Below are 21,086 nucleotides of genomic sequence, written 5' to 3' on the forward strand. Positions count from 1 at the left end.
CTGGCCACGGGGCAGTACTTGCTAACTGCATCACGGCTGGGAACCAAGGTTGGTTTTTCCAGAACGGTGCTACCAGCAGTACTGAGCATCCTTCTTCCCTGATCCGTTCTATCACCTGAGGCAGGAGAGAGACGGGGGGAAAAGCATAGAGCGGGCGGCGGGGCCACACATGGGCCAGCGCGCTCCTGCTCTTGGAGAAAAATTCTTGACAGTGAGCGTTTTCTTGAGACGCAAACAGGTCCACTTCCGCTCTGCCGAATTTCTTCCACAGCAGTTGGACTGTCTGTGGGTGTAGGGACCATTCGCCTGCCGGAACGTTGTTCCTGGACAGTCTGTCTGGTCCTATATTCATGATCCCTGGCACGTGCGCTGCTCTGAGCGAGCGCAGGTTGCACTGAGCCCATACCAGGAGGCGTTCTGCCAGCCTGTACAGTTTCTCGGATCTGATGCCGCCCTGGCGATTTATGTAGGATACCACAGACATGTTGTCCGAGCGGACCAAGACGTGGTGACCTTTTATTTGGGGACAAAAACGCGTCAGCGCGTTGTCTACTGCCAGCATTTCGAGGCAGTTTATGTGCAGGAGCTTCTCCCGTTCTGACCACTGGCCGAAGAACGGTCTGCCCTCGAGCAGCGCTCCCCATCCCGAGGTGGACGCGTCCGTGGACACCACTTTCACCCTCGAGGAAGTCCCCAGGCTTACACCTGATTGGTACCAGTCGTTCGCTTTCCAGGGTTTCAGCGCTGTAACGCATTTCTGATTGACCCTGAGGCGAAGCAAACCGGGTGCCCACGCTTTGCGTGGGACTCGCGCTTTCAGCCAAAACTGCAGCGGGCGCATGCGGAGCAGACCCAGCTGGAGTACTGACGATGCTGAGGCCATGAGACCTAGCATCTTCTGAAATCTTTTGAGCGGGACAGACGCGCCGCAGCGAAAAGAGTTCGCTGTGCGTCGAATGTCTACCGCGCGCCGTTGTGATAGTCGCGCTATCATGGATAGTGAGTCCAGTTCTGTGCCCAGGAAAGATATTTTCTGACTGGGTGACAGGGAGCTCTTCGCCCAATTGACACTCAGACCCAAATCCTCGAGGTGATCGAGTAAAATGGTCGTGTGTTCTATGAGCACTGCGCGAGATTGCGCTAGAATCAGCCAATCGTCCAAATAATTCAGCACTCGCATGCCTCTCATTCTGAGGGGTGCGAGCGCCGCGTCCATGCACTTCGTAAATGTACGGGGTGCTAGGGACAAACCGAACGGCAGGACTGTGTACTGATATGCCTGGCCCTCGAAGGCGAATCTCAAAAATCGCCTGTGACGTGACGCTATCTGTATTTGAAAATACGCGTCTTTCAGATCTATTGACACAAACCAATCTCCTTGGCGAATCTGCACAAGGATTTGCCTGGTCGTGAGCATCCTGAACTGTCGCTTCACAAGCACTTTGTTCAGTTGCCTTAGATCTAGTATGGGTCTGAGACCCCCGTCTTTTTTCGGTACCAGGAAGTATCTGCTGTATAGCCCTCCTTCGCTCTGATCTTGAGAGAGGGGTTCTATGGCCCCTTTTCTCAATAGTTTCGTCACTTCGGCTCGAAGTAGATGTGCTACTTCTGTTTTTACCGTGGTCTCGACGCGCGCCACATAGCGGCGAGGGCGTCGGCGAAACTGCAGCGAATAGCCTCTTTTTATAATGTTCAGCACCCACTTCGAAACCCCGGGCAGCTTTGCCCATGCGTCTGCATGGATAGCTAGGGGTCGAATACAAAGCGCGCTCCGCTCGCTCAGCGATGGAGAAGCTTCTGTGTGCTGTAACACAAGCGTGTCGCTCGTGACATTTGAGGCATGGGGCGCGCTGATGACAGCGGGCAGATTGCCCGCGCTCGACTCCTCTACGGTGGTTAACCGCGAGGGGGAGGGCTGGGCGGTTCCCGTGGGAACTGTTATGTCTATGTGTGGATGTGGGCGCGGGACAGCGGGCACATTTATCACACCGAAAACATCGTTCGCTTGCGTGAAGCGAGTGCATGTTGGTTTCGTTTTTACAGAAACCGTGAGACATGCGTAACGTGGTGTTAGTGGGCACTGGGTAGTGGGCACATTCACCATGTTTGAAGCGCAACCGACCTGAGTCGGTTTTATGTGCGCGAGCCCTGTGTGACAGGCTGTGCTTATGTGTAGGGATGGGCACTGGGCAGTGGGCATTCTTACTACACACGAAACACCATCGGCCGTGGCCGGGACACCAGAAAATACGCTCTTTTGGGGATTTATCTGGGTAGCCGTGAAAACGGCATTTGTGTGCAGGCAAGCGGGTGACAGAACCGACTTGTTGGCTGCAGAAAACACTGGAACAGTCACATTTTCTGGAACTGGACGAGCGAATAGCTTTGGTGTGAGTCCGGCCGCAGCGGGACTGGAACACCGTCGTTTTCCTAGCTGTGCTAGGACGACTTCGGGGCCTCGGGCTTCACCGTAACCTTAGGTCGCGGGCCGCGTCCTGCGGGGCGGCGACCGGATGAGCGGGAGCGCGGTCTCGCGCTTCTGGCCTGGCGGCGCTGTGAAGTGGAGGCAGTGGACGGTGGCTGTGGCTGTGAGCTCTGAGCAGACGGTTTCGCACGGCCTGCTGCAGAGCTGGAGCGCTTCGGGAGGAAGTGCTTCATAGCCTGAGACGCTTTCTGTACCTCTGCGAATCTCTCCGCGAAATCTTTGACGGAGGATCCGAAGAGGCCTGCGGCGGAAAGCGGGGCGTCGAGGAACGCGGTGCGCTCAGACTCGGCCATTTCCGAGAGCGTCAGCCATAGATGTCTCTCAGACACGGTGAGAGAAGCCATAGTCCGTCCAATGGCTTGCGCTGCGGACTTAGTAGCACGGAGGGCGAGGTCCGTGGCACTCCTTAAGTCCGGCACGCAGATCGCGTCAGGTCCTTCCTCATCCAGCTTACGGAGGAGATCGGCCTGGAAGATCTGGAGCGTTGCCATGGTATGCAACGCTGACGCAGCTTGCCCGGCGGCGGAGAAAGCGCGGTGGAGCAAGCTCGACGTCGTGCGGCAAGCTTTAGAGGGTAGGGCCGGCTTAGCGCGCCGTCCAGCGGAGGGCGGGCATAAGTGGGCCGCTATCGCCTCTTCAACCGGCGGCAGCGAGAGGTATCCTTTGTTCTTGGCATCGTCAACGGCGGAGAATGCCAAAGAAACAGCAGGACGCACTCTAGCAGAATAGGGGGCGCTCCAGGACTTGGCGACTTCTTCGTGTAACTCAGGAAGAAAGGGCGCCGGTCTGGACACAGGTGAAGCGCGCTCCCCAGGCAGGAAAAATCCATCCAGCCGGTTGTGAGCGGGCTGCTCAGGCGAAGACCACTCGAGGCCGAGGCTCGCCGCGGCCTGTGCGAGTACTCGCATGAGTTCCGTCTCGATGGAAGCTCTTTTGCCTGACGAAGTGCGGGCAGGGGGCGCGGGGTCCTCAGAGCCCGCCCAATCCTCACTGCCTGACGCCAGGATAGAGCAGGAATCATCCTCTCCCAGCAGGGCTTCCTCATCCGCGATATCAACGGAAGCGGCGGCAGACGGCGGCCGCTGTCCGTCAGGAAGCGAAACAGAAGAAGCCGGGGAAGCAAGCGGGCGAACCGGCGAGCTTTGGCGGCTGAGGGAGGGTTCCGGGGCCCGCTGGGCACGGCGCTTTTTACGGCGCGACGCCGCGGCGGGCGGGGGAGCAGTCTCGGTGAAGACGGCTAGGCGAGTCCTCAGAGTCGCCATTGCCATCAGCTCGCAGTGAGGGCATCCGCCGTCAGCGAGCGCGAGAGCTGCATGTTCCTCACCCAGGCAGGAAACGCAGATCACGTGGCGGTCCCCGTCGCTGAGTGTGGCTCTGCACGAGCCGCAGGAAGGCATCTTTAAAAAGACGCTAGCTCTTTTAGAAATGTGTGTCGCAGCGGCGACACACACACACAGAAATACAGTGTAATAAAGAGAAGGATATAAGCGCCGGAAAGCGCAGCAGGAAGGCAGGAAGGCGGCGCGGCCAGCGACTTCAGTGACTCGTCCCGCTGAAGGTGCTCTCTCTCGACGGCGCGGCTCCTAATCCAGCTCCAGCGATGCGTGTGCTTCGCTTGAAGGATGAAAAATCAGATAATAGCTGCCTGCGAGCGATATTTATAGGCCTAGACCACGCCCATTTCGGCGGGACGTGACACAGCGGGCGCGAAGTGCCCTGATTGGGTCTGACGTCACGCCAGGCCTCGCTCGATAGGCTGCTGCAGTTGCCGCAGAGCAGCCAATAGGCGCGCGAGCTGTCTCGCCTATGTCTGCATTGCTGCTGCAACGCGTTTTGCATTATTACAAAATTAAGGATAATTTTTGGCTTCAATATCTCGCGGAAAAAGGATTTTCCCCTAGCGTAAGATATCTTACGCAGTACGAGAGACCTCTCGTAAGAGAACTGAATGTTTTGCTTCCTCTGTGGGCTTTTAACTGATAACTGTTTCTTCCCATGTATGGATTTTAATTAGGACTAATTAGCCTTCAGACAATAGCTCCACCTCAGGAGGTCACACTGAATATTAAATTAGCTTCTTTTTTTTTTATGTAATAATTTTTATTTTAGGTAATTACCTAAAAGAATGTGTAAAGAGGACGAGTACACAACTTCCTATTACCAAGCATCACCTTTCAGTGCATGTTAAGAATGATTCACAAACGTTGCCAGTATCAATAAAATAATTTAAAGGAACTATTGTTAACTATGGCATAACTGTAGAAAAGTGGTTTATTTACGAACAAAAAAAGATATCCACTTTAAAAATCAAAGATACTCACAATTTATGATGCTCAAAAGACAGTTGTTCAACATATATATATATATATTACTGTAATTGTAAACACAAAGAGTGATAAGAAATGTCTGGTAACATTGTTTTTACAATACAGGTGTACCAATATGCATTAATTCATGCTTAACTAATGCACAGATAATCTTGAGTTAATGTATGACTCATGAAGAACTAAACCATTCATTAATGATTACCACATCAGTAACTAATAACGTGTCTATCTGGTTAATAGATAAGTTAAAAGATTAATATATGAATTGCTGTTAATAAATGTGTTATCATGGATTAATTCCCTATTAACATAGTTTAAACTAACAGTGTAAATTAATGTGTTAATTATCACAATAGGTCGAAGCCATGTATCTCAACTTCCATCCCTCTGTTTTAATTAATCATTAGCTAATGATTTGCACATAAATTATCATGTTATGACTTTACTTCTTGAGGCACATGACTTCATAAGTCATACATTGACTCAAGATTATCTGTGCATTAATTAAGCATGAATTAATGCATATTAGTGCACCCATATTGTAAACTGTTACCAAATGTATTAATGGCTGCTGAAAATTCAGCTTTGCCATCACAGGAATAAATTACATTTTAAATACATAAAAAAAAAAAAAAGCTATTTTAAATTGTAATAATATTTCACAATACTACTGTTACTGTATTTTGATCAAATAAATGCAGCCTTGGTGAGCAAATGAGACTTCTTTTAGAAACATAAAAAAAAACTTACCAACCCCAAAGTTTGAAACAGTATGTGCATGCATTTACACCCCTTTATTTCTCCCTGCTTTTATTTTTCTCTTTTCATTCATGAAAATGCAACACTCTCTCCTGCCCTTTTCTCTCAAAGTTTCGGTCTCAGCATACAGCTGCTTTCATTTTACATTCTCCTCTCATCCCTGCTGCTTGGTTGCAGCCACCGGTTGTTCCTCCAAGCGGAATGCTTTTTTGTCATGCCGGAAAGCCTCTCTGTTTGCATTTGTGGCCTACTTGCAATCGGTTTAATAAATTCATCCTCTAAAGTTTGTCCCTCAATTTAAAATAACAAAGTCTTGTGCTACTATTTCCATCTCACTGATACACAGTCAACTTGTGCATTTCTTGCCATACCTGTTTTAATCACCCATAACAATAAAACAAAAATGTATTTAGAAGGATTAGAAGATGCTTGAGCTTACAGACATTACTCGCTCTCACACTCTCTCTCTCTCTCTCTCACACACAATCTTGCAGAACAGCAGCAATTTACGAGCCTGTTATCTGTGAGTCTGTGTGTGTTCACGTCAGTGTCTGCATATGTGTCTTTGTATGCAGTCCTGTGTGTGTGTGTGAGGTCCTGAGAAAGTCTGAATTTAAGTCCTGTGTTCTGTCATTGCTCTGATAAAGATGGTGGAAACAGTGAGACTCACTGAGCAACCAGACTTCAACACTATCAATGGAAAGACCTGTGTTTCCACGCCAGCTCAAACAGTCCATCCTTAGAAACCACAGACGCGCAAGATAAGACCCTTCAGTTCAGGATGACTACAACCGATCTCACATTGAGTTACTTGAGTTAAATACTCAAACAAGTAAACAAAAATGTATATCCTTGATGAACAAAATACTTAAACTAGCCCAAGCTGATTTAGTTATAGCTGGTTTACCTTTTCTGACAGCCTGAAAGTGCCCAAAACCCTTTTAAAAACAGCCATCAGACCAGTCAGACAAACAAACTAGGCTTCACGGATAAGAAAAAATGTGGTTTGCTATGTGATCTCATGTGAGTGACAGGTTGTCTCGCCCTCGCGCCTGTAAACATCATCAGAGAAGAGATGTCACTGCAAGAGGAAAGAAAGGGTATTTTGATTAAAGGTTACGAGGCCACATGATAAAAAAATTAATTAAAAAAAGACAAAAAATAACTTGGATAAATAATTTATAAGAAATACTGCAATATTCCATAAAAAGGGGTCTCCACAATGGATGCATCTAAAGTAGGGATTCCCATTATCCGTGGAAGGACAACAGATGAAATGAGGGTCACATACACACTTGTGATTCATTGTAACATCTCTTGCCAGCGGCCACCTGTTGTTGCTCTTAAGCACTACCTCATCCTGGCATCTCTCTCATCGTGTTGACTCTCTCTTTAACAGTCCTTCTATACTAACCTGATCTCCAGATGTTATCGTACTCAGAGTGCACTGTTACTGTCCACAGCTGGCCACCTACCACACTCAACTACCATTTATAGACCCTTCTGAGGAAAAAAAAACCCCAGCCGTTTTAGCTTACCGCCTCTACGGATGATAGCCCAAACAATGCCTGCGTTTCTGCCTGTACAGAAGGTTTGTAAAACTAGAGGGCAATATCTTCCCTCCGAAGCACGGAAAAGATTTAATCACTCTGTGACTTTGGACATTTCCAATCACTTACAACGCCTTTTTTGATCAAATTTAATTAATGGATTGCAATTGCCCGAGCTGAAATTAGTAGCATTTAAATGCATCCATTTACTTGATTAAAGTTAGATGATGAGAGAAAGAGAGAAAGATGTAAGCTAAGCCTGGAGGAACCGAGGAGAACAGTAAGAAAAGGAGAGGGGAGTCGGGTGTCAGGTGCACACAGTGAAGCGAGCTACAAAAAGCCACAGGTAAATAAATGACGAGGGACTGTCGTGTCACTTCCTTGTCGGTTGAGCTCGGCTGAATATCGTGTAAGGCTCAGGCATCACGCGCTCTCGGATTCTCACCGAAGAACGCAGTCTGGTTACATCACTCAAAAATGCTGTTCTCGCTCTCCCTCCACTGTGTTCGTCATGTCCTCTTGTGGGTGTAACTTACATGTGAGAGAGATTTATAGGGTTCAGCAAAGAAAGGTGAAGCCCGGTGTAAGAGATTGAACCATTGCCCTCAACGATAATATACTCACACTAAGATATGAATTACACCAACCTCTCTCTCGAAAAAAAATCTATTTTTCTTTCTCTTTCCTCTTTGAAAGGCAATATCTCTTTATCTTTATCTTCTAATTTGCCTTTTCTTTTCTAGGTCCAAACTAACCAAAGACTGGGCGGAATGAAAATATCCAGAAGGCTTCAAAAGCGAATAGAAGAGGTTTCCATCAAGTCCTGGTATCAGTAAATGTGGGTGTTTGGGGCACTGTGTCACATTTCTGAGAAGCTACTACAGTCACCTTTACTGAGCTGTTTTACATTAGCATTAACACCTTTTATATTAGCATTATTACTGAATACATCAGTTTTCAAATATGTGTCCCACACATCTTTAAAATTCTTAAAGTGTTCTTCAGAATCGTGCTGCTGCAGAGCTCTCTCTCTTTCTCTCTTTTGCCCTCATTTCTCATCCCTCTGTCCATCTCTCCCTCGTTATTTATTCAGTAAAATGGGAGATTGATCAGATAATTGCATTAGGAGGGGCAGATTGGTCATAATCATGGTGGTATTGGCAGCTCGGGGCCGGAGGCTCAGCACTGACATTAACTCAGACTCAGCAGTCAGAGGTCAGCACCACTGAGATTAAACTCTTCTCTTTCTATGGTCAGCATGGTTTGGGCCATTTTACAGCCTCACATCACCCCAACTGACCCCTTGATGAACACTTGACAAAATGGAGGGGAGGGTGAGGACAAAAGAGAGCTGACCAAGGAGGGTGAGCGGCGGGATGAAAGCAGAGGGGGTAACTAAGAGGAGAGGTAATGGTGGGATGTGAAGAATAAAAAAAGCACAAAAACCAATGCAGCATACCAAAGGAGTGAGGTCATGAGCGCTTCCTCTGCATCAAATTCATCCCATACATTCATGTGCAAATTATGCATATGAAATGAAGTTATTCATTACATAATTTTAAACTTTATTTTATATTTTAATTTATTTTAAGCCTATAGGTAACTGCTGTTTCAGTGTCCATTGGGATCATTTAAAAATTTAAACCAACAGAGACTGACTACATTAGTTATTAGACAAGGTCACTTCTTAAGTCGTGACATACTTTTTTGATAAAAACCCTTTGCTTCTCTCACTTCTGCCCCCAAACTCTCTATGGAAGCAATTACATCATATTAAAAGGTCTGAAAAGGAATCGGTGATCAGAGGACATCTCAAACACAACACAAATTAAACCCAAGGGCTAATTGTTGCACAGCCATTTTAAAAAGATGGAAATAATTGTAACCAGGAGGAGGGAATATGCTGTGTACTTTTTAGGAAAGTTATGGAGATTACAACTGCATGTTCATATTCAAGAATCTCCCAAAGCAAAATGACTGATAATGTTTCTAATTTACTCGTTGTGTGTATATCTCCTCAATTTGTTCTGGATGAATAGTAGGGGTTGTAAGAAGTACACAAGTACACTGTAATTCTGCTTCAGCTATAAATATAACACTTAATACATTTGACATAAATTACATCAGGAATAATTTAATGCACAATAAACTCACTATAATGTTAACAAGCAAAACAATCCTCATGAAATAACAATTTCAATAACAGTAGAAAAGGCCGTCCTAAATCAAATAGTTTACTATCTTAAAATATTGTCTCTTCTTCACAAGTTTTATGCTTCTGAGCAGCAATATTGTATGCTGTTTCCAAAACTCCTTGATGTTCATTGTCAATGAAGCAGCTGACTCTAGGCCAGAATACAGAGACAGCACATGTCCTGCTGAAACTAGCACAGGACGACTGCACAGAAATGCAACATTTTCCATAACTGTTAAAGAGTTATATGAGGGGCAAATTTAATCCACTGTTGTATATCATTGATGTCATTATGCAAAGTAAATAAGAAAAACATTAGACAACACATACAATTGTGTATAAGGCACTTTAAAATAAATAAATACATACAACACATACATACATATAGTACATACATATGTACAAAGTACATAAATACATGTGTACATACATACATACATACACTGTAAAAAATCCAACTTACAAATTCAGTATGAAAAATTCAGTTTTTAAAGTTTATTCAACTATTTAACATGAAAAAAGTTGAGATAACTCAAACACGTAAGTTGAGAAAACTAAAAAATGTCCTGCAGCTGGTTGCCTTAAACTTTTAAGTTTTCTAAATTTTTTTTTTTTTTTTACAGTGTACAGTACATATATACATACAAAATATTGTTGGTAAGTAACCTGGTTACCTTAACATTTTAAGTTCATTGAAATAAAAAATGTAGTTAGCCTATTACAATGAAGGAGATTGGTTGAATCAACAGAAAGTCAAAATAGTTGATTTGACAAAAGAAAAAATCTAGAATATTTTTCTTACAGTATACATACGTACATAGTGCATACACTCTAAAAAATGGCTGGGTTAAAAAGAACCCAATTGGCAACCCAGCGCTGGGTTATTCTTATAATTTCACCTGTGCTTTACTGTAAAACTATGAATTAAGAAATAATTAACGGTTTAAATACGCAGTGAAATCGACAGCCAATTAATTTTAAAGTCAGCGAATGCAAAATCATTTTTAAAATATGCAAAAATGTACATAAGTACATTTAATGGTAATAAAGAGCTGTTAGTCATTTTACTCAATTGTTTTGTTTTGAGTGACTCGACTCACTTTGTTCAATTCGCTTGTCAGTGACAGAAACGACTCTTTCCTCTGTTTTCAAGATATTGGCATATTTCATGGTTCCGTGTGATACAGAATCATAACTGTATTAATCTGTCGTCTCACCTAAAAATGACTATGCGAGTCAATATCTGATTCTGAGGTAACAATTGTTTGTCGTACAAGTTGCATCACCAATTTTAGTCTGTAGTTATTCTGGGTTAAAAAACAACCCAGCATTTTTTAGAGTGTATGTACAAACATACAACTTAAAATATATACATACATTTATTTATGAAGACCCATTTTGTCTACTACATTTCTGGCCTTAAATAAATCAATTTAGAATTAGTGTTGGTTGAAAAATAATTTTCATGTTTCTCTGTCTGCTGTGCACACTTTGTGTCTCATGGGTGTGTTTAGGGTGAAAACATCTGCATTTAAACTATTCCCCTTCCTTACGGCTGAATACAACCACTTGCTCAGCAGAGCAACAGGAAGCCAGCCATTTTTACAATAGCTGCACTTAAACATGCCAGAAAAATGCCACTTCACAGGGGCATGCATGCTGCTAAAGTATGGGGGATAACCAAAAAAATAAAAATACACTACAAAAAAAAATGTCATCTCCTGTGTGTATTCATTCATCCATTTCAAACGTTCTCTTAACACCTCAGTTATTCTGTAGTTATAGGTAAAGGGGTATTACATTTTATGTTTTGGGAAAAAAGGAGTAAAATGTTAACTGCTTTGTTTGGAAAATTGATGCTTCTTAAGCAACATGCTAGAAAACACGGATACCTTCAAAAACCAGTGTTGGAAAACCTGGTCTGTTTATTATTATTATTATTATTATTACATCTATATGGGTGTCCACTTGCTACCGTGAGCAGTTTATACACACTGGTGCAATTCTAAATTCATTCGGCATTAAGACACTGAGATTTCCTTCAATGCGGCTTACCCCAGCTCCCTACGGATTTCAGCCCAATAGTTGGATGAAAACTGTGTGTACACACATGCCGTTTAGTTACTCAAACATTGTAAACTGTATAACTAAAGATTAAGTCTGATTCATATAGAGTTTACCCTGTCAATAAATCATTCAGTGCCTGCTGGGACGCTGAAGACTGACGGCAAGAGAATGGAGAGCAGAGGAGAGATGGCGACTGCATGAAAATAATTCATGTTTGCTCTTGCAGATGATAATAAGCTAGCATTAAAAACCCTTATTGACCTATGCTTAATATTTTATATATTTAATTAATATGGTTTGTCCATCTGGCTTCATTGTATTGTTAAACATAATTTAATCTTTAAGAACTCATGGTGAAACTGCAATACAATTATGGATTTAAAAAACTTTCTTTTTTTTTTTTACAAACCAACTCATTCTTCAAAGTCTTAAAATAAAAGCTTTCGTAGATTCATCATCTCTCCCAGAGCAGACATGTAAAGTAGTTCTACGTTCCTGTGTCTTCGCAGTCAGCAAAGAGCAGTGTCAATCAAGGAACAGGACTCCAGTACATATGTGAGCCGATTCTTTCTCCTTCTCCCCCCGCCTCTCTGTCCCTCCTCAGGGGCTAATGTAACCCCTCGCAGGGCACAGGTCTTCATTTACATGCTTTACAAGTCACTTACGCCTTCTCACCTGATAAGGTCAGAGTTCAGTGTGATGTGGCACCCTCAGGCTGCAGGGTCTGTGGGAGAAGTATTTAGCCATGTCATTACGACTGGTCCCAGTAAACTGGGAGGCTGTTTTATGTCAAGTTTAAAGAGATATGCTTTACAAGGACTGGGTTTCAGATCAAAACCAATCTAAAGGCCTCAGCAAGAATTTGCTATATGAATTAAACCATAATATTATATAAATTATAACAAAATAAAATAAATAAAAATAAGACTTTTCATGAGATTAATCATAATTATTTTATCCTATTGACAGCCACAGTTTTTTATTTGGGGGTCTGTGGCCTCACAACGTTTGAAAACAGCTGTTCTTAGCGACATATGTGACACATTCAGTCTTACCAGAAGACGCCATGGCGGTTACAAATGTTGAAAACTAATACTCTTTGTTTGCATTTGATCTGGAAACCTCAGTGTTAGTCATAGCCACTTCCTCCTGTAATACCATACTAACTTACATGGCTCTTTTGCCAGACACATAAACATGATCTTGACCATGCCTATTGTTCATGTACAAACGGCCTGGAATCCATCTGGTATATAACCATTACAGTAAAAAAGGGATGTCCTGACTGGAAATGGAAGAAGGGGATTCAACGCTTGATTACTTAAATAAAGTACAATTTGAGATTAGTTGTGTCAGATTTAACATGTTCCAAAATATATAATAAATAATATTTTATAAATATTTTCAAATTATATTTGATTAATTTCATATAAGACTTTTTTTTTAAATGTGTAGTGAAAATCTGTAGCTCTCTTCGGAGAACAATGCTGTTATTCATAGTGCTCAACTGCTGTAGATCACTGTGCATATGTGTGTAGATAGTCTGGGTGCTGATAGTGCTGTAAACCCCGGGTAACTCACTCTGCCTCATAGTCAGTGTGGCCCATTTAAAAGCCCTTTGATCCAACCTGGGGTGAATGAGTCACTGACTAAAGCAAAGACACAAACACAGACACACACATACACATACAGAGCGCCTGGGGTTGCATACTCTCACATACAGCATGGAAACCAATGATGAAACACACTTACACATAGAATGAGATCACCACTGTCCACAGGAAAACACCTCTGCCAGCCAGCTATGACTTCAAAACAAGTGTATCTATATATGGTGACGATACTAAAACATGCAGATACAAACAGAAAGAGAGAGAGAGAGAGAGAGAGAGCCAGAAGGACAGGTCTACTCCCCGAGGAAGGTCATTAGCTCAGGCCTGTGTTTCATTAGTCTGAATAGTTTAACATTTTAACATGCCACTGCAATGTGTGTGAGATCAACAGCTACAGACCTGACACCTCCTCATCAACCTCTCCACAGAAGTCTCGCTCACACACACACACTCACGAAAATACATGCAAGCCTATCCTTCACATAGCGCAATATTGAAACACACGCACACGAGGTGAAAATGTCATGAAATACAAAATTATGATGTTTGTTATCACAAAACTGTTAAAGCACTTCTGGTTTAAAAAATACAGAAGGTGAGATCTGATTTACCGATTTACAGAAATTTGTAATGGTTAGGATAGAAGAGTTTCTGCATCTTACTAAATAATATCAAATAGCTAACAAGCCAAATAATGTAAAAACACAACGTTCAGATAATGTGAAAAGTAAAATAAAATAAAATAGTGTAACGGTTGGGGATAAAAGAAAACTGGCAGAAAGAAAGTCATTATTCTCTCTGTGGCTATGGATAAGATTATATTGGATTAGAAGAATTTTGCAATGCAAATGAAAGCTGGTGAAATCAATAAACTCTGTTCAACTCAATATGCAAACTAATTAAGAGGTAATATAATCAAAGTAGAATAACGTGGGGAGCGATGGTTCTTTAGAGAGAAAACCCAATCAAATCTTTTTATGAGAAAGATAAAATCTAAAGCGATCTCTCTTTGTACAAATGATGACCTGCTCTTTGTGCAAGCTTAATAAAGGAGGCTTGTCTTAAGAGGTTGTATTCAATGTGCATATTCCAATCAATATGAATTACATAGTCTCTTATCTATGGTATCACCAGCAGACGGCTAAACTAATTAATGTTGTATTGAGTGTTTAAACTCAATTATGTTCCAAAGTCACAGAAAGACACAGAGAAATGTTCTTCTGTGTGGGGATGCAGGCCCTGGGTTTTTCGTAGCTGTACAGAGAGCACTCGTTCTCCCAGCGTGATGTCGCGAAATGATTTTAAATCATTATCATGAAGCTACAGTCGGTTGATAATTGATGCTAGCACACTCTTGAACAATTGTGAGATGTTTGTGCTTCTTGTGTTTGAACAGGAAGGATGATGTGATATTTTGAAACCTATTTGTTGATACTAAAGTATTTGTGTTGTATGGTAAACTACGCTACGCTTCTCTCTCTCTCTCTCTCTCTCTCTCTCTCTCTCTCTCTCTCTCTCTCTCTCTCTCTCTCTCTCTCTCTCTCTCTCTCTCTCTCACAGACACATTCTGTCTCTTTTCCATCTCGCTTATTGCAGCTGATAGCCCATTTTCTAATGCTAATGTCAGTGTGTGTGTTAGCAAGAGATGTGAGCATCTTTGTAGTATGAGTGCATAGTTTGTTCATCTGATCGTGTGTGTGTATGTGTGTGTGTTGGCCTGTATCTAATGTGCTCTGACAACAGAGACAGATCTGATTCAGTAGGGGACTGGATGTGGGGTAAGTGTGTAGCCACCCTCAATAGACTTGTTAAAGATTCTTATCACACACACACACACACACACACACACACACACACACACACACACACACACACACACACACACACACACACACACACACACACACACACACACACACACACACACACACACACACACACACACACACACACACACAAAGCCATTCATGACATGCACATGAACTAATTAAATGACCAGAATAAATGGGATAAAATACAACAAATAAACTTTTGCTCATCCAAGCAACACACAGACTTACAACAGGAACGGTAATAGGTGGAGTGATGTAAATAATGAAAACTGTATAACAAAACTGTGCATGTCATGGATGGCTTTGTGTGTGTGTGTGTGTGTGTGTGTGTGTGTGTGTGTGTGTGTGTGTGTGTGTGTGTGTGTGTGTGTGTGTGTGTGTGTGTGTGTGTGTGTGTGTGTGTGTGTGTGTGTGTGTGTGTGTGTGTGTGTGTGTGTGTGTGTGTGTGTGTGTGTGTGTGTGTGTGTGTGTGTGTGTGTGTGTGTGTGTGATAAAAATACACAAAGGCATTCACAGACTTGACGAACACAAACACACACACACTCATGAAGTTTGTTTCCTCTATTCTCTGTGCAGTCACCCAATGCGTCACTCATTATTACTCATTAACAAGGTTCACCATGCCTATATTAAACATCAGAATTTCTGTATGTAAATAATTGGCAAATATTATAATGTATAATACAACAGTTAATTCGGCCTCCTCTAAACCCAAACCCCAAACAGTTTTGTTATACAGTTTTCATTATTTACATCACTCCACCTATTACCGTTCCTGTTGTAAGTCTGTGTGTTGCTTGGATGAGCAAAAGGTTATTTGTTGTATCCCATTTATTCTGGTCATTTACTTAGTTATTTACAGTATATACAATTTTACAGTAAAGCAGCATGACTGCAAGTTTATAATTATTATAATTATTTTTATATATAATTTTGTTTTCTTCAATTTCTAACAAGCATTAGTCAATACTGAAGCAACTTTTTCAAAACTCTCATACAGTCTGCATTACCAACATTAATCTTGACCAACAAAACACTTCATTTATGTCTCAAAATAAACTCGTTCCAACACTGGCAACAATTCTCATTCAGAAAACATACACTGTCATAACACCCTGATCTAAAATTTGGTCAGCATAGACTTCTGTTTCGCTAAATGTGTGAAGAATTTTGAAAATGTGGCTTCATTATTGACTGATGCTTGTTAGCAATTGAAAGAAAAAAATGATACTGATGTTGCTGTAAATATTATATTAATTATATTATATTATATTATATTATATTATATTACATTAATTTCTTCCTCTGACAAGTCGTGAGTTTAGAATTTTAAGGTTCTATCTCCATTTAGGGTAGTTCTGAGATATTGAGCATCAAAGTTTTTACATCCCAGCTGGCAATGGAGAGATGGAACCTTTTTATTGTATTAATAACTACTAACAAAATATTTTTTTTTTACAAAAATAACACCACACAGGCATTAATAAACACCTAATGGATCAGATTATGTCAAAAACTCAATTTCGACCAAAAGTGGAGATAGAACCTTATAATTCTAAGCTCATAGTGTTGTTTGGAGATTTCTATTCAGTAAATAAAAAAGTGGCTACAGAAAATGAGCAAACAAAATTATGGTTACTACACTACACCAATAGTGATATCTGGAAATAACACAAGGTGATCCATTTCTAAAACAATAAGCTACAATTAACATTTTTGTTTTAGTTGAGATTTTCTTACTTTTTTTTTTTGTTCATTCTCGACTTTTCACAAGAATTTTGGGCAGCATGTGTGTCTAAGATGTTGCGATTTGGCAAGACCGGTGTTTACTAGTTCCTTCACGGCCGTGTGTGTGTGTGGATGCACAAGCTTAGGTATGCGCCGTGTATGTATGTGTGCTAATGGTGTGAGTGTGTGTGAGGTCTGAGGTGTCATGTGACAGCTGTACAGGATGGCATTTCTTTGACACTAAAGAGTGTGAGCAGCTCTCCAGAATTTAAAATTCAGATTTCAGATTCTGTGCATATGTCGATACGGCAGTCACATCCGCACTGTGAGACTGCCCTTCCTTGCCAGGCAATCTGTTCATCTCCAGCCCTTCATTAGATCTCATCTCTTCCCTCTCTCTCTCCTGGTCTCACACTTCTTTTAGCTACTTTGTAGTTGTACTTTTTCTGATTATGTAGGAACTTTTTTTTCTCCTAAGCATTTAAGTGATTATTAAATGCTACATTCACAGTCTGATTACAGTTAATTATTAAAAAACAGTTGACTTAACACTTAGTATGTGTCTTGATGTAAGCCAAGGCCAAAATAAAATCTGTTAAATAGAGAGAAAGAGGAACAGAGAGAGAAAAGAAATGAAGGTGAAAAAGCTCTATTAAATCTTGGTAACACAGCAAGGTCCCATTAGTTAACGTAAATTAATTAAAGTACAACTGTTCATGTTAGCTCAGGTCCATTAAATAATATATACATAACCTTTTATTTTAATAACGTTTTATTAAATGTTGAAATTAACATGAATTAAGATTAATAAATGCTTTAGAAGTATTTGATCATTGTTAGTTTGTTAACTAATTCTAATGCTAACAAATGAAACCTAAAGGGTAACAGTTTACGATAAGGTTCAATGAGTTAATGTTAGTTAATGCATTAACTGACAATGAACAATACATTTGTTACCGTATTCATTCATTTATCTTTGTTAATGATAGTTCATAAAAATTAACCTTATTGTAAAGTGTTACCTTGTAAAATGTTATCAAAATCTTTTTTTGAAGTACAATAAGATACATCCTTTTACATACTTTTGTTACTGATCCACCATTTCACACACCATGTTTTTCCCATATAATGTTTGTGTGAATGCAGCTACAATGTTGACAGGAAATCCTGTAACAACCCTCATCAACCAATTCCAGCTCAATGGAACAGTTTAACACACAGAACCGCTTTGCTCATGTCACCTCAGGGTACATGATTAACTCCTATTAAAGAGGTCTGTTGCCGATGGTTACCAATGCCGAGATGGTGACCCCACTGAATGTCTGTTGGTGGTGCTGTATGGACACACACATGCACGGACACACACACACGCACGCGCACACACTCACGCACGCACACGCACACACACACACATACATATCTTATCATAGACTCAAGTTTACAGTCTTTTTTGTGTGTGTGTGTGTGTGTTTCATTTTCCTTTAGCTGTGCTCTCACATTGGTGGCATGAAAACTATAACTACTGAAGTTTGTGTATGGTAGTTTAGGAAGCTGTGAGACTCTACAAGAAAATATGTCAGCTTCTTTCTGGATTAATCACAACAAAAGCAAATACAGAAAGGGAGAGAGAGAGAGTAAATTAAGCAACTCTCACTGAATGATGTCATGAATATATTTAGGGGATTTTCTTTTAAAATTATGACACTGGATTGCATGTCAATGAATAAACACATTTGGGATTTTTTTTAAATTTGTATTCCCTTTTACATTTTATTTAATTGCAATTTTTATGTATCCTGAGAAATAAACAGATTTCATCTAGCACAGTATTTCCAAAATGTCTGTGTGTGTGTGTGTGTGTGTGTGTGTGTGTCTTTCATTGCATTTTTACTCTCTGTGTGGGCCTTTATTCACCTGACTTACCCAAGAGATTCTCTTTATCTAAAAAAAAAAAAAAAAAAAAGGTTATTTCATTCAACCGTCTGGCTTACAGCTTTGAATATAACTGGCTCCATCTTTCCCTCACAGAATTCATGCTTCACTTCACTCCAATAAAAGCTGGGCCCGGCCTGCTGCAGAATGGACCCTGGTGACTGTTTGGAGGCTATTGAGAACGTTCTCCGTTTCATACAGTCCCACTTACAGCTCAACGTTTTCATTAATGGTGGTGAGCGCATTAACCCAGGCCAGCACCCAATTACTGCCAACAAGGGACTGATCCGTCTCAGAACGCAATCTGAAAATGTTGTCATGCAAAAACCAAGCAGAAAGAGAGAGAATTAGAGAAAAAGAGGGAGGGGGTGGAGGAGGGGATGGAATTCTTTCATTAATTTAACACTCATTAAAGCTTGGGAGGTAGAGCTGATTTTAAGTCCATTAGTTCTGAATGCAGATGACACTGACAGGACCTCTGAGATTCCTCAATCTGAAGGAGTGGGGTGGTGTTAACCGTAAAAAACGGTTACCCCCAACTGGGGGGCAGTATACTCTTTCTTCCCCCCTCTCTCTCTCTCTCTCTCTCTCTCACTACCCATCTCTGTCTTTCTCTCCCTCTAGGAAAATGTACCAAATCTCCATCCATATTTAATCACTGCCATCTGACATCACTTAAGGGTTATGTTACAGAAATGTAGAAGTCAGGATAGAGTTACATTAAAATTTAATCTAAAACAAAAAGACATAACTCTTTGAAGTGTCTCAAGACACTTCTTCTACTTTGAAGACTCCATCAGATGCGCATGAGCCACCTGAGAAATTCCACACATATGTAAAAGTGATTCTTGTGAATTGCAGTATCTCTGGTAGGAGGCTGATCATCTATCACTGAGTGAGATGTAAATAACACCGGCCGTTGAATATTAAATATCGGAGATGTTTTACGGGTGTAAGTGTCACATGTTCGTGTGTTGAGTTTCATGACATGGCTCCTCGTGGAGCTGGGTGATAGCGCTGACTGATTTGAGTTATGTGGTGAGGAGAGAGGATAATCTTACCTGGGTCAGGCCTACCTGCCTCCATGGCCAGGGAAGATGACACCTGTCCTGTGTCCGCACTGCTGCTGAATGGAGGCGACTGGTCCAAAATATAGCGCTGTAAAGATACAAGGCTTGCAACACTGAGTGAGTCTCAAACCAACTGTTGAGAATCACAGGCATCGTTGACAGGCCGATGTCAGCTACTAAATGTCAAATGGAATATTCTTTAAAGTTCTTAAAAATGAAATGAAATGTTTTTATCATTGCTTGGGTCGCAGTCGCACTGGCTGCACAAGTCTTGCCGTCCACATGCACAATGTTCTCAGACAAAATAGCATTATCGTTACCAGGCTATCAGAATTGTTTTCACAATAGTGACAGCTCAAGGGTTGTATTTCACCGCAAATCGCTCAGAGGAACACAAACAACACCCACACAGCAAACTAAATAAACAGTGATAAAACAAAACCCAATACCACAAAAAGGAGATACCACAACAAACACGCATATAGTATTCACATACCGCAAACTGTCTATCTCTCTCTCTTATACCGTGAAATGAAGACCTCAGCAGATCTATATAACAGTAATTCAACAACATAATCAAATTGTTAGTGCAAATGCTGAGCATCCCATTCTCTTTCCGCCATGTTTCCCCCAAGCACACACATACACATGAATACAGTGGACCCACTGACCACAGGAGGCTTGGCCATTATAGTACAGCCATAACTAACCCTGATTAGAGCTGTATTGATGGTCTGTGACATGCAGTTTGCTATAATATGCTGCCTGGTCAAATGGCTGCAATAATGAAGTATATGAGAAACACTAAGTTTACTCTGTTGTTTTAATATGGATGGATCGATTATCTAATAAAAAAGCCAAAGGACTCTTAGAGGTTTTAAACTACAGGGTGGACTCTGTTTCTATTGGAAAGTAAATGTTTTGTGCTGCAGATGCAGAAAACACAAGTATTCTGGGAACAAGCGCAAGTAAACTATCCCTTTAATTCTGGTTATTCATTAATATTTCCTGTCTTGTCATGTTTGATTTTTGAGATATTTTAGATTATAAAGGAATATTCTACTTTATTGGTCACTTGCAACTAATTAGAATTCATATTTTCTTCAATGAGTTGCTAAACACAATATCCTAAACTGTAAAAATCTCTGCAGGGCTAATTTTGACTGTTAAAACTGGGCTTTCCCAACAGTCGATCAATTAAAAATTAACTTGTAGGATGGAATATCTGTTATTCATGCCAGATGCCATAGTCACGTCTGGCCCGAGAGCACACTAACATCTTTTTGATGCATTCATTTCTATTCAAAGACTCACTTCAGCAAGATTTGGATTGAACTCTTCATAAAAAAGGTATCTGGGTCAGTGGCCCTGAGGACTACGGCATCTCGATCAGCAACACACAAAGCTTCAGGTGTTTTAAATCCTAGCATGGGTCAATTGTGGCATCCTGGAAAGAACCACTGATATCAGTATGAATGTCTACAGGTTTTTTTCCAAGCCCATAATGCAACACTGGAAACTTAATGGCT

General features: G+C 41.4%; 1 long non-coding RNA gene across 1 annotated transcript in view; it reads left to right on the top strand.

The window, feature by feature from the left end:
• The window catches only part of LOC309492276, a 61,100-nt gene extending 49,862 nt beyond the window's left edge, over positions 1–11,238 (top strand). The window contains exon 5 of the long non-coding RNA XR_014203493.1: positions 7,865–11,238. This is a non-coding gene — a long non-coding RNA (uncharacterized lncRNA). The remainder of the gene's footprint in view (positions 1–7,864) is intronic.
• The last annotated feature ends 9,848 nt before the right edge of the window (positions 11,239–21,086 follow it).

The sequence above is a fragment of the Leuciscus leuciscus genome (genome assembly GCF_965113295.1).
Source record: "Leuciscus leuciscus genome assembly, chromosome: 2".
NCBI classification, from domain to species: Eukaryota; Metazoa; Chordata; class Actinopteri; order Cypriniformes; family Leuciscidae; genus Leuciscus; species Leuciscus leuciscus.